At 42.3% G+C, this 9,576-nt stretch overlaps 1 non-coding gene across 1 annotated transcript; it reads left to right on the plus strand.

The window, feature by feature from the left end:
• The first annotated feature begins 1,110 nt into the window (after positions 1–1,110).
• On the plus strand, positions 1,111–1,217 carry LOC131222103 (small nucleolar RNA R71). The gene has a single exon (XR_009159810.1). It is a non-coding gene; the product is annotated as a small nucleolar RNA R71 (small nucleolar RNA).
• The last annotated feature ends 8,359 nt before the right edge of the window (positions 1,218–9,576 follow it).

Genomic DNA, 9,576 nt, shown 5'->3' on the forward strand with positions numbered 1-9,576 from the left:
GTCTAATGGCATCAAGCTGAGGAATATTGGCAGTAACCTTTTGGAACACATCCAATACCTCTTGATATTTCATGGGGACAGTTGGATTCTGAAGTCTAGATGGGAACGGAACTGGAGGAGGATCATATAACTTAGTTTCTTTATCCTTCTGTTGTTGCGACTCTTAAACCATAGCCGGTTCATCATTCTCTTGAGATAGTGGCTCATACTCCGGTATTTCTATCTGTTGCATTATCTTGTTATCGACCTCTTTTCCACTTCTCAAGGTAATAATGGCCTGAGCTTGTTCATGATGTAGCTCACTTAGATTTGAGTCTCCAATGAAATGTGTGTTTCTAGAGTTTGGCACAGATTGAGAAGGAAATGTGTCTTTTTCCCTAGCATTTAGATGAGTCTCAATCCTAGCCACGTCCGTCTTTAATTCCTGATTTGATTGGATTAAAGACTGATTCATTTGAGCTTGAGATTTCATGAATGCGGTCAATGCATCCTTCACAGATGATCGCTTTGGTGGGGGCACATATGGTGCATTGTTAGGTGCCCTAAAGAAGTTGTTTTGTGGAGGCATTTGAGATGCATTGCGCGTATTAATTTGTGATCCATTCCTCCAACTATGATTAGGATGGTTACGCCAATTTGGATTATACGTATTTCCCATTAGTTGTATAACTAACCTTTGGTAGTTATTTATAGCATTTACTTGCTCATGCTCATGCATGATATTTTGTACAACTGAGATTATTGGACAATCCTTTGTGTCATGGTTTGTACCACCACAAATGCTACAAAAATTACCTAAGGAAGTGCTTGCTCTAACCATATTAACTTTCCTAATTTCTACGGCTTCGACCTTTCTAGTCAATGCAGCAAATTTTATCGTCTTCCTCTCTTAGGACATACATCCTCACTTTCTCTCTAAGAATGGATCTAGTTTAGCCTGGTTTAGTAGAGACATCATATGTCTGCGTATTCTTTGTTAACATATTTAGAAAATCCCAAGCCTTATTATGATATTTGTTAAGAAAGATTCCACCACACATCATCTCTATGAACTGACGAGTATCCATGGTGAGCCCCTTTTAGAACGCATCAATCACATGCCATGGTTCATAACCATGATGTGGACAAGTAATTAGAAGGTCTTTGAAGCGCTCTCAAGCTTGAAAAAATAATTCATTCCCCTTTTGGGAGAATGACATGATTTCTTGTTTTAGTGTATTTGTTTTGTGCTCGAGAAAGAACTTTTTCAAAAACTCTCTACGTAAGGCTTGCCATGTAGTGATGGTATTAGATCTTAGAGAGTTAAGTCATGCTTTGGCTAAATCCTTTAGAGAAAATGAGAATAACCTAAGCTTAAGTACATCTCTATTGTTATTGTTTACTTGTAATGTTGCAATTACTTCCTCAAAGTCCTTGAGGTGCAAGTAGGGGCTTTTAAAATCTAAGCCATGAAATTTAGGAATCAATTAAATCACACCTGGTTTAAAATCAATATTCCCTATATGAGTACGGAACACTATGCAAGATGGTAAAGTTGATCTCTCAGGGTGTAAATGTCATGTAAAGTCCGTGGTTGGTTTAACACATTCTTATGAACTTCATTTTCATCCTCAAGAGGAAGATTAGGTTGATTTTCTCTGTTTTGATTTCTAGTTGGATCTAGCATATTTGTATTTGAATTATCAGCTGGGTCTATCATGGAATCCAAGTGATGTTGAGTGCCTCTTCTAAGTGAATAATCAAGGCTTGGAACTAGTTCGCCTTTGGAGGAGAGTCAATTATTTTGATCACTACTCCAACATGACATAAACCATCCACACCACACAACAAATACCACTAATTCAAAATAGCAAGTAAGATACTTAAAATAAAAAGAAAAACTTAACCAACAACCCAGGCGGCAGGGCCGACCATAAGGGTTCAGCTCACAACGCAAAATAAATCAACAAGCCAGGCGGTAGGGCTGACCATGAGGGTTCAATCCACAAAGTAAAAAATAAAAAATAAATCAATAAAAGTAAAACTAATGCGGAAATTAAACTATGTTAATTTGGAAAATAGATTTAGCAGATGATCTTTGCGATCAAACAGCAACTGTAGACAACCATAGCACTTGGGTGATAAAATCCTAAGCAAGGCAACCTTATATCATAGTTAGTGCTTGAAAGATCCAACTGAATTTACTTTCAAAGAAAAAAAGAAAATCCACATAAAATTTAGAGGGTTTAGAAGAGACCTTACCTTAGAAAAGAACTTACCTTAATAATCTTGCACAGATATAATCACTCTCAGTCTCTCCCTGACAACGACGCCAAAAACTTGATTGTATGCCTCCAAGTGCAGAGGTTCATAAGTAATATCCCGTGAATACAGGGTCGATCCCACAAGGAGATGAATTGCGAGAAGGAAAAAATCAAATGCAAAACTAAGTAATAAAAAGTAAACTGGTGATTTGATTTTGGGATTTTTGAATGGATGTAATTCAACTGAATTAAAATAACACCCAAGCTTCAAAGTTCCACACATAGGTTAATGTTCCAAAATCATGATGACTTGGATAACACAACTAGGATCTAAGCACTATGGTCAGCCTAATTAAAAAATAAAATAGTTTAAATATTTTAATAAATGATATAAAATTTTAGAAAATCATAGATTTGCACCATCGATATTTATTCTCAAGTACCAGTGATTTTAAGAATTCAATATCAATGAGATAATAAAAATCAAAGAAATATAACAGGTTGAAAACCTCTCCTATCTAGGAAATCTGATTGATCTATTGTAAGCCTATCCATCAATGTGGATCTCATATGATGGAAACATATGGATCTCACAAGAGGATCAAAAACAAAACCTAAATAATAGATTACATGCATATACCATTCTTTTCATCATTAAAATAATCAATCATCATAACTTAAAGAATTATTAAACCCATGTGCTTCCCTTCTAGCTTGAGCTAAAAGGAACTTAGAAAAACATAATTAGAATAGAGAAAGAAAGCAACAAGAAAGAAATAAATGCAAATAAAAAATATCTAAAAAAAACAACTTATAAAACTAAAAACCCTTTAAAAACTCTAAATCTTGCTCTTGAATACTTTTAATGATGCTTAGGAATGCCCTGTGAAGCCCTATTTATAAGTGGGGAACTCCAATTTTCATAAAAAGTTGGAAAACTCTAGAAACCGCCTTAAATGTACGTTGTTTCCCAAAATAAACTTCTCATTATACAGTTTTGTTAAAATAGTTTTCACATTGCACAGTTTTTCAAAATATACTTCAGAGTTTCAGAATACACTTTTTCAGGACGATTTCAGGATTTTTCACTTCAAATCTTCAATTCTCTTCATTTCTCACTTGATTTTCTTGGAACTTTGGCATGTGAATTCTTCAATCTTAGTCTCCTAAGATCCATCCCTTGCCTTGGTGATTCTTGAGCATTAAATCCATTCTTTTTAGCACCCTTTTTCAATCAAAGCTCTTAAATTCAACTTGCAACACATACATGAGTAAAGTAGAATATTAAGTTGATCCATATTCATAAAACCAAGATGTAAATGGAGGAAATTATGCAATATTTGAGTCTCAACACACCACCCCACATGTGCTACACGTGTGGGAGTGAGTCCCACCTTGATATATTTGTTTTATGCCACGTCGTCCATCTGTTGGCTGGACGTGTGGGGCCCACCTTAGGGTATGCGTTGTAACCATACCATTCAACCATTTGTAGAGATCGATTTATGACATTACAACGAGAATGAGATAGATCAAATTTCAAGTGGGTCCAACCGATATGCGCGTTGTATCTACTCCGTCTGGCCATGTGGACGTGGGGCCACCATTATATATGTCTTGTATATTCAGGCCATCCGTCCACAAGGGATGTGTGGACCCCACCATGATGTATAAGCCTTGTCCACACCGTCCAAATTGCTGAACGGTGGGAATCCACCCTTATGTATGTGTTTCTCCATGTCGTCCATCTATTTTGGGTTGGACGTGGGCCCACCATGCTGTATGTGTTTCATCTATGCCGTCCACTTGTGCGGCCCACCATGCTGTATGATGTAAGCCCCCCCCAAAAAAAAAAGTTATATGCATCGTATATCCTAGTTGTCCATCTAGTGCAGCCCAATTTGATGTTTGTGTGGCCCATATGTGTGACCCAATATGATGTTTACGTGGCCCACATAGTGCGACCTAATATGATGTTTATGTGGCCCATATGTGTGGCCCAATATGATGTTTGTGTGGCCCACATAGTGTAAGACCCGTATCCTAGTCCGTACTGTTCCGTCGAATCCCGCGATCCTTTCCGTCGAATTCCGGCAACCTGCGACGTATAATCAACGTTTGTGCGCGACCGTAAGTCGAATCCCGTAGGTTTGAGTCAGCTTAATCTGAGACTTGTATCATTGCGACCGCATCGTCGCGGCGGTTCCAACGCCGCGACTCACGCACCAATGCGATACCCTGGCTGGAAGATGTGGGCCGGCATTTATTTCAAGAAAACACTGCGCGTTTGTAATCCCAAGAGAATCTCTACAACATGTCAAATCAATCCCATCAATCACCTCATGTCAAGTACAAGAGCACCCATGCTTTCTTTCTCCACAAGTTAAGCAACCACCAAAGTCAACCAATCCATCACCCCACCCATCACTCACATCCATCACCCATCTCCCATCACTTCTCTCCTTACAACTCTCTCTCTCTCCCTCATTTCTCAAGTAACAAATCCCAAGCAAAAGAGCTTCACACGTCCAAGCTCTTCCATGAGAGAAAGTGAGTTGTGTGGCCCACTTTTCTATCCCAAAATCCCTCATCCTAGCTAATCATTTCCCATCTTCCACCATTAAAGTGGAGCACAAGGAGATAGGCATTCCAACAGACCAAGAAGATCGACCGGTGGGTGCTTCTATAGGCTAGATTTTGTGTTTTTATGATGAGCCAAGTGAAGCCTACCGATCAATGGTATGGATCTCACTTTGGACCCTAAGATGTGGCTGATGGCCCACCTTGATTATCGTTTGATGTATGATTGAATGCAAGGGAGGGCCCATAGTGTCGGGGTGCCTCCATCACATGTGTGTCCCACCTTTTTCTCCCTCTCTCTCTCTCCCTCTCTCCTTTTCATTTTTCCTTTCTTGTGATGATGTGGCCATGTGGCCCACTTGGATGGACCCCACTTTGATGTATGAAATTCCCATGCCCACCAACCCCTTCTTTGGTGGCCCATATCCATAGGTGGGGCCCACCTCAATGTACGTATTATGTCCAAGACTGTCCAGCGTCAAGGGACGCTGGACGTTGGATGAAAAACACAAATATATGCTTGGTTTAAAGACATTTGGGGTGGGCCACTTGTATAGGCCCCACCTTGATGTATGTATCCAATCTATGTCGTCCATTCCCTTCCCAAGCTCATTTTAGCCTTTGAACCAAAAAATGAAGCTGACCCGGATTTCTGGTGGGCCGTAGCAGAGGAAACAGTGGTGTTAACCGTTAAAATACACCCTACTGCTTCTGTATGTCAAAACATGCCCAATATTTGGCTTGATGAGTTGGTAATGGACTGTAGAAGCTATTTGGTGAGTAGGATTCGCCTGTTGTGGGCCCTACCACGGAAAAACCGTAGAAAAACGTGATTTCAAAAAAAAAATATGCATGCAGCAGACGCTGCTGCTTGTGAGAGGCGCTGGCAGCGCCTGCTGCTGGCGGGCAGAAGGACAGGGTCCCACAGCTCCAGCCGTGGGCCCCACCTTGATGTTTACTTGTCATCCAATCCATTCATATAGGGGGCCCTCAGGGCAGTGGACCACCCTCCAAAAGTCAGGTCCATCCAAGACTCAAGTGGCCCACATTATAGGAAACAGTGTGAATTCAACTCTACCATTGAAACCCTTTTTGGGTCCACAGAAGTTTTGGATCAAGCTGAAATTTGTTTTTACTCTTCATCTAGGTCTGTGTGACCTTATGGACAGAATGGATGGCATATAAGCATTATGGTGTGCCCCACGTGGGACCCACCATTGATGCATGTGTTGTGTTCCCACTGTCCAGGCGGACGGTGGAACCCACCATGATATATGTAATGTATTCACACCGTCCAGCGGACGGTGGAGCCCACCTGGACATATGTGTTCTGTCCACACCGCCCAACCCTTTGGGCATGTTTGGACCGGCCCATTCCATGGGATTAGATTGCATTTGGGTGGATGGCATTCAATGATGGCTGCGTCCGTGGACTGCTGGCAATCCCATAGGATTGCTCCAATCCAGGCAGAATTTTAACATGCTTGATTGGCACGCCTGGCCATCCCAGGATTGCTCCTTCCAATCCCTTCCAATACAATCTAATCCCCTCTAGTCTACCCGGCCAAACAGGCCTTTAATGATGCATGTGTTTATCTGCACTATCCACTGTTTTGACAGTGGGACCCACCATGATGCATATGTTGCCTCCAAACCGTGTATCCGTTTTGAAAGATCATTTTATGGCATGAGATAAAAATAAGACATACCTATAGTCCAAGTGGACCCCACCTTGGTATATATATAAGGCCATAGGATTTGGCCCATCTTGATGTATTATGGCCCGTTGTTGGGGCCCACTTGACTATAGACATAGGGCCCAATTGGTGTGGCCCATCTGATGTACATAAGGCCCATGTGATTAGGCCCATTAGATGTAATTGTGGCCTTTGTTGAGGTCCACCTTGATATGAATGTAAGGCCCATGTTATAATGCCCATTTTGATGTATTCAAAGGCCTATGGGTTATGGCCCATTGTAATGTACATGAGGCCCGTTGGTGAGGCCCATTAATACGGCCCATTTGATGAATGTAAAGCCCATGTGATATGGCCCATTTGATGTATCTAAGGCCTATGGGTCGAGGCCCAATGAGATGTATATAGGTCCATTGCAATGTGTGATTCCTTACAGTTTGTGTAATGATGTTTTATGGCGGGCCATGCCTAGGGAACAATGTTGGTTTGACGTCCACATTGTAAGAATAATGTTGGTTAAATGTCCGCATTATGACTCTCCTTAGGACCCATTGATAGGCCCATACTTGTTGATAATTCATCACTTTATAACATGCTTGGTATAGCTCCGTGATTCATGCTCATGTGCATCATATGTATGCTTGATATGAGGAATGTTTGATCATAGCATAAGGCATTGGGTTGAAACATTTACGGGACTCCCTATGAGGCGGAGTGCCCCACATGATTGCATGGTACGCGCAGGATTGCTACATGATTGTACGGTGTGACTCATGCATCTCGCATATATGTGACTTGATCATAGTACGCCTTAGCGACATCAGGGTCATGGCCTCTACAGGCATATCGTGGATGGCCAGATGAGACACCGAAAATATTTGGTTCTAGCACTATGGGCACTTAGGATGTCCTTGGATGAAAATTCCAGAACCTCCGAGGCCAGGAGTAGCCCCAACGTCTAGACCAAGTGGAACATGAGCGCCCGAGTGCCGAATACCAGTAGGCCGCGTCTCCCACTGTGTCGTGGTCGGTTGGGAGGGGGTATGGCCTTATTCGCCCTAGTGAGGGGGCTATAAGCTGGGCTGAGTATGACCAGCTCATAAATAGGTCCGCTATCGACGAGTCGGGTAGGTATTGGCAGACTACTGGTCAGGCGGATAGTGAGGTCTATTCCGCTCGCTGGGCTGTGCAGCTAGGGAGGAGGCAGTCGGTGTCGAGTGTAATAGACCCCGGTGATTTCTCCAGAGAGCAACCGTACTGATATGTGGACTTATTGAGCAAGAATTGCATATCCATTCATTCATTCATTCACTATCCACTCGGGCTGGTGGTGCGTAACTATTTGTTACGTGTACCATTGCATGGCCAGGATTTCGGTTGGGCGCGCGACTAACCTGAGATCAGGAGTTTACCACATTGTGTCTGACTATCCAAATTTAGGTATGGGACTGGTTTGGATAGAAGTCCCTTGTGATGGACCCCATAGCCTGTGATACTTCGTACTATCATCCCGACTTCACATTCCAGCATGGTCATTTCATTCGCACCGCATATCACATTGCATCTGCAGTACTTAGCATTTTGGGTTACTATGTTTTTGCACTTTTATGGCCTAGATGAGGTTGATGGTATTCGTAACTCGTCAGGATTTGCATGTTGCATTGCATCCTCAGCATCTGTTATTGTCTTATTATGTTTTGCATCGCATGGCCTTGGTACGGCTGATAGCACTCATGGACTTACCAGTATATTTCCGCTTACTCTGATATCGTATGATTCATGTCTTGTCAGTATTTCCACTTATTCCGATGATGTATGATTTATGGGCTTTATGGTATACTTGACACTTATCTTGTGCACACACTTTCACCACCCTCTAAGCTTTTGTAAGCTTATGCATGATAGATGCGTGCAGGTGGCGTTAGGTTGCAGCAGCGTTGAGTCTGGAGTGTGCAGCTGTCCTCTGGAGCTTTGATTTCGATATATGTATTTTCCTTTCAGCATTGTATTCAAATGTTTATATTAGTGGATATGTGGTGTTGTTGTTTTGTGACTTGGTTATGCTTATGGTTATGCTCTATTACAAAAAAAAATTTCATACTGAAAATCCTCTTTATAGGATCCCAGGATCAAAATCTGGCGTATGGGTGCTAGGAGCCGAGAATGGGGTACTACGGAGGCTGTCGGCACCGGATTCGGTGATCGAAAATTTTGTGAGCCCGTTTTTCGAGTTTGGGGCGTGACACATAGTGCAGCCCATATGTGTTTGTGTGGCCCATATGTAAGGCCCATTTGATGAGGCCCGATGTGATGTACTTGTGGCCATTTGAAATGTGCAGGGCCCACCTTAATGTGATGTATTTATGGCCCATTGTGATGAGTCCCATTATGATGTATATGTGGCCCATGAGTGAGGCCCGACGTGTTGTATATGTTGCCCATGTGATGCGGCCCATTGTGATGTATATGAAGCCATGCGATGCGGCCCACTTGATGTATATGAGGCACATGTGATGCGACCCACTTGATGTATATGAGGCCCATGTGATGCGACCCAATGTGATATGTGAGGCCCATAGGATGAGGCCCAGTGTGATGTATGTGAGGTCCATTGTGATGTATATTGGGCTCTTGTATGTGGCCCATTATGTTGTATGTGACGCCCTTATGTGAGGCTATGGGCCCCACTATATGTTTGACCCTATAAGGGCCACTCCTTGGGAGCAATGTTGGTTGAATGTCCACATTGATGGGTAATGATGGTTAAATGTCCACATTATGACCTTCCCTTAGGCCTTGTTAGGCCCATTCTTGATATAAGTAGGCCGTCTAGGCCCATTCTTGATATGAGGAGAGTACATCATCATCATATAACATGTTTAATATAGCTCCACGATCCATGCCCATGCGCATCATATGTATGTTTGATATGAGGAGTGATTGATCATAGTACATTCCATTGGACGAATTATTATGGGACTTCCTGAGAGACGCAGTTGCCCCATATGAGCGGGCGGTATGCGAGGTTTGATGCATGACTGGATGGAATGACTCAT

The sequence above is a fragment of the Magnolia sinica genome, chromosome 12 (assembly GCF_029962835.1).
Source record: "Magnolia sinica isolate HGM2019 chromosome 12, MsV1, whole genome shotgun sequence".
Taxonomy (NCBI): domain Eukaryota; kingdom Viridiplantae; phylum Streptophyta; class Magnoliopsida; order Magnoliales; family Magnoliaceae; genus Magnolia; species Magnolia sinica.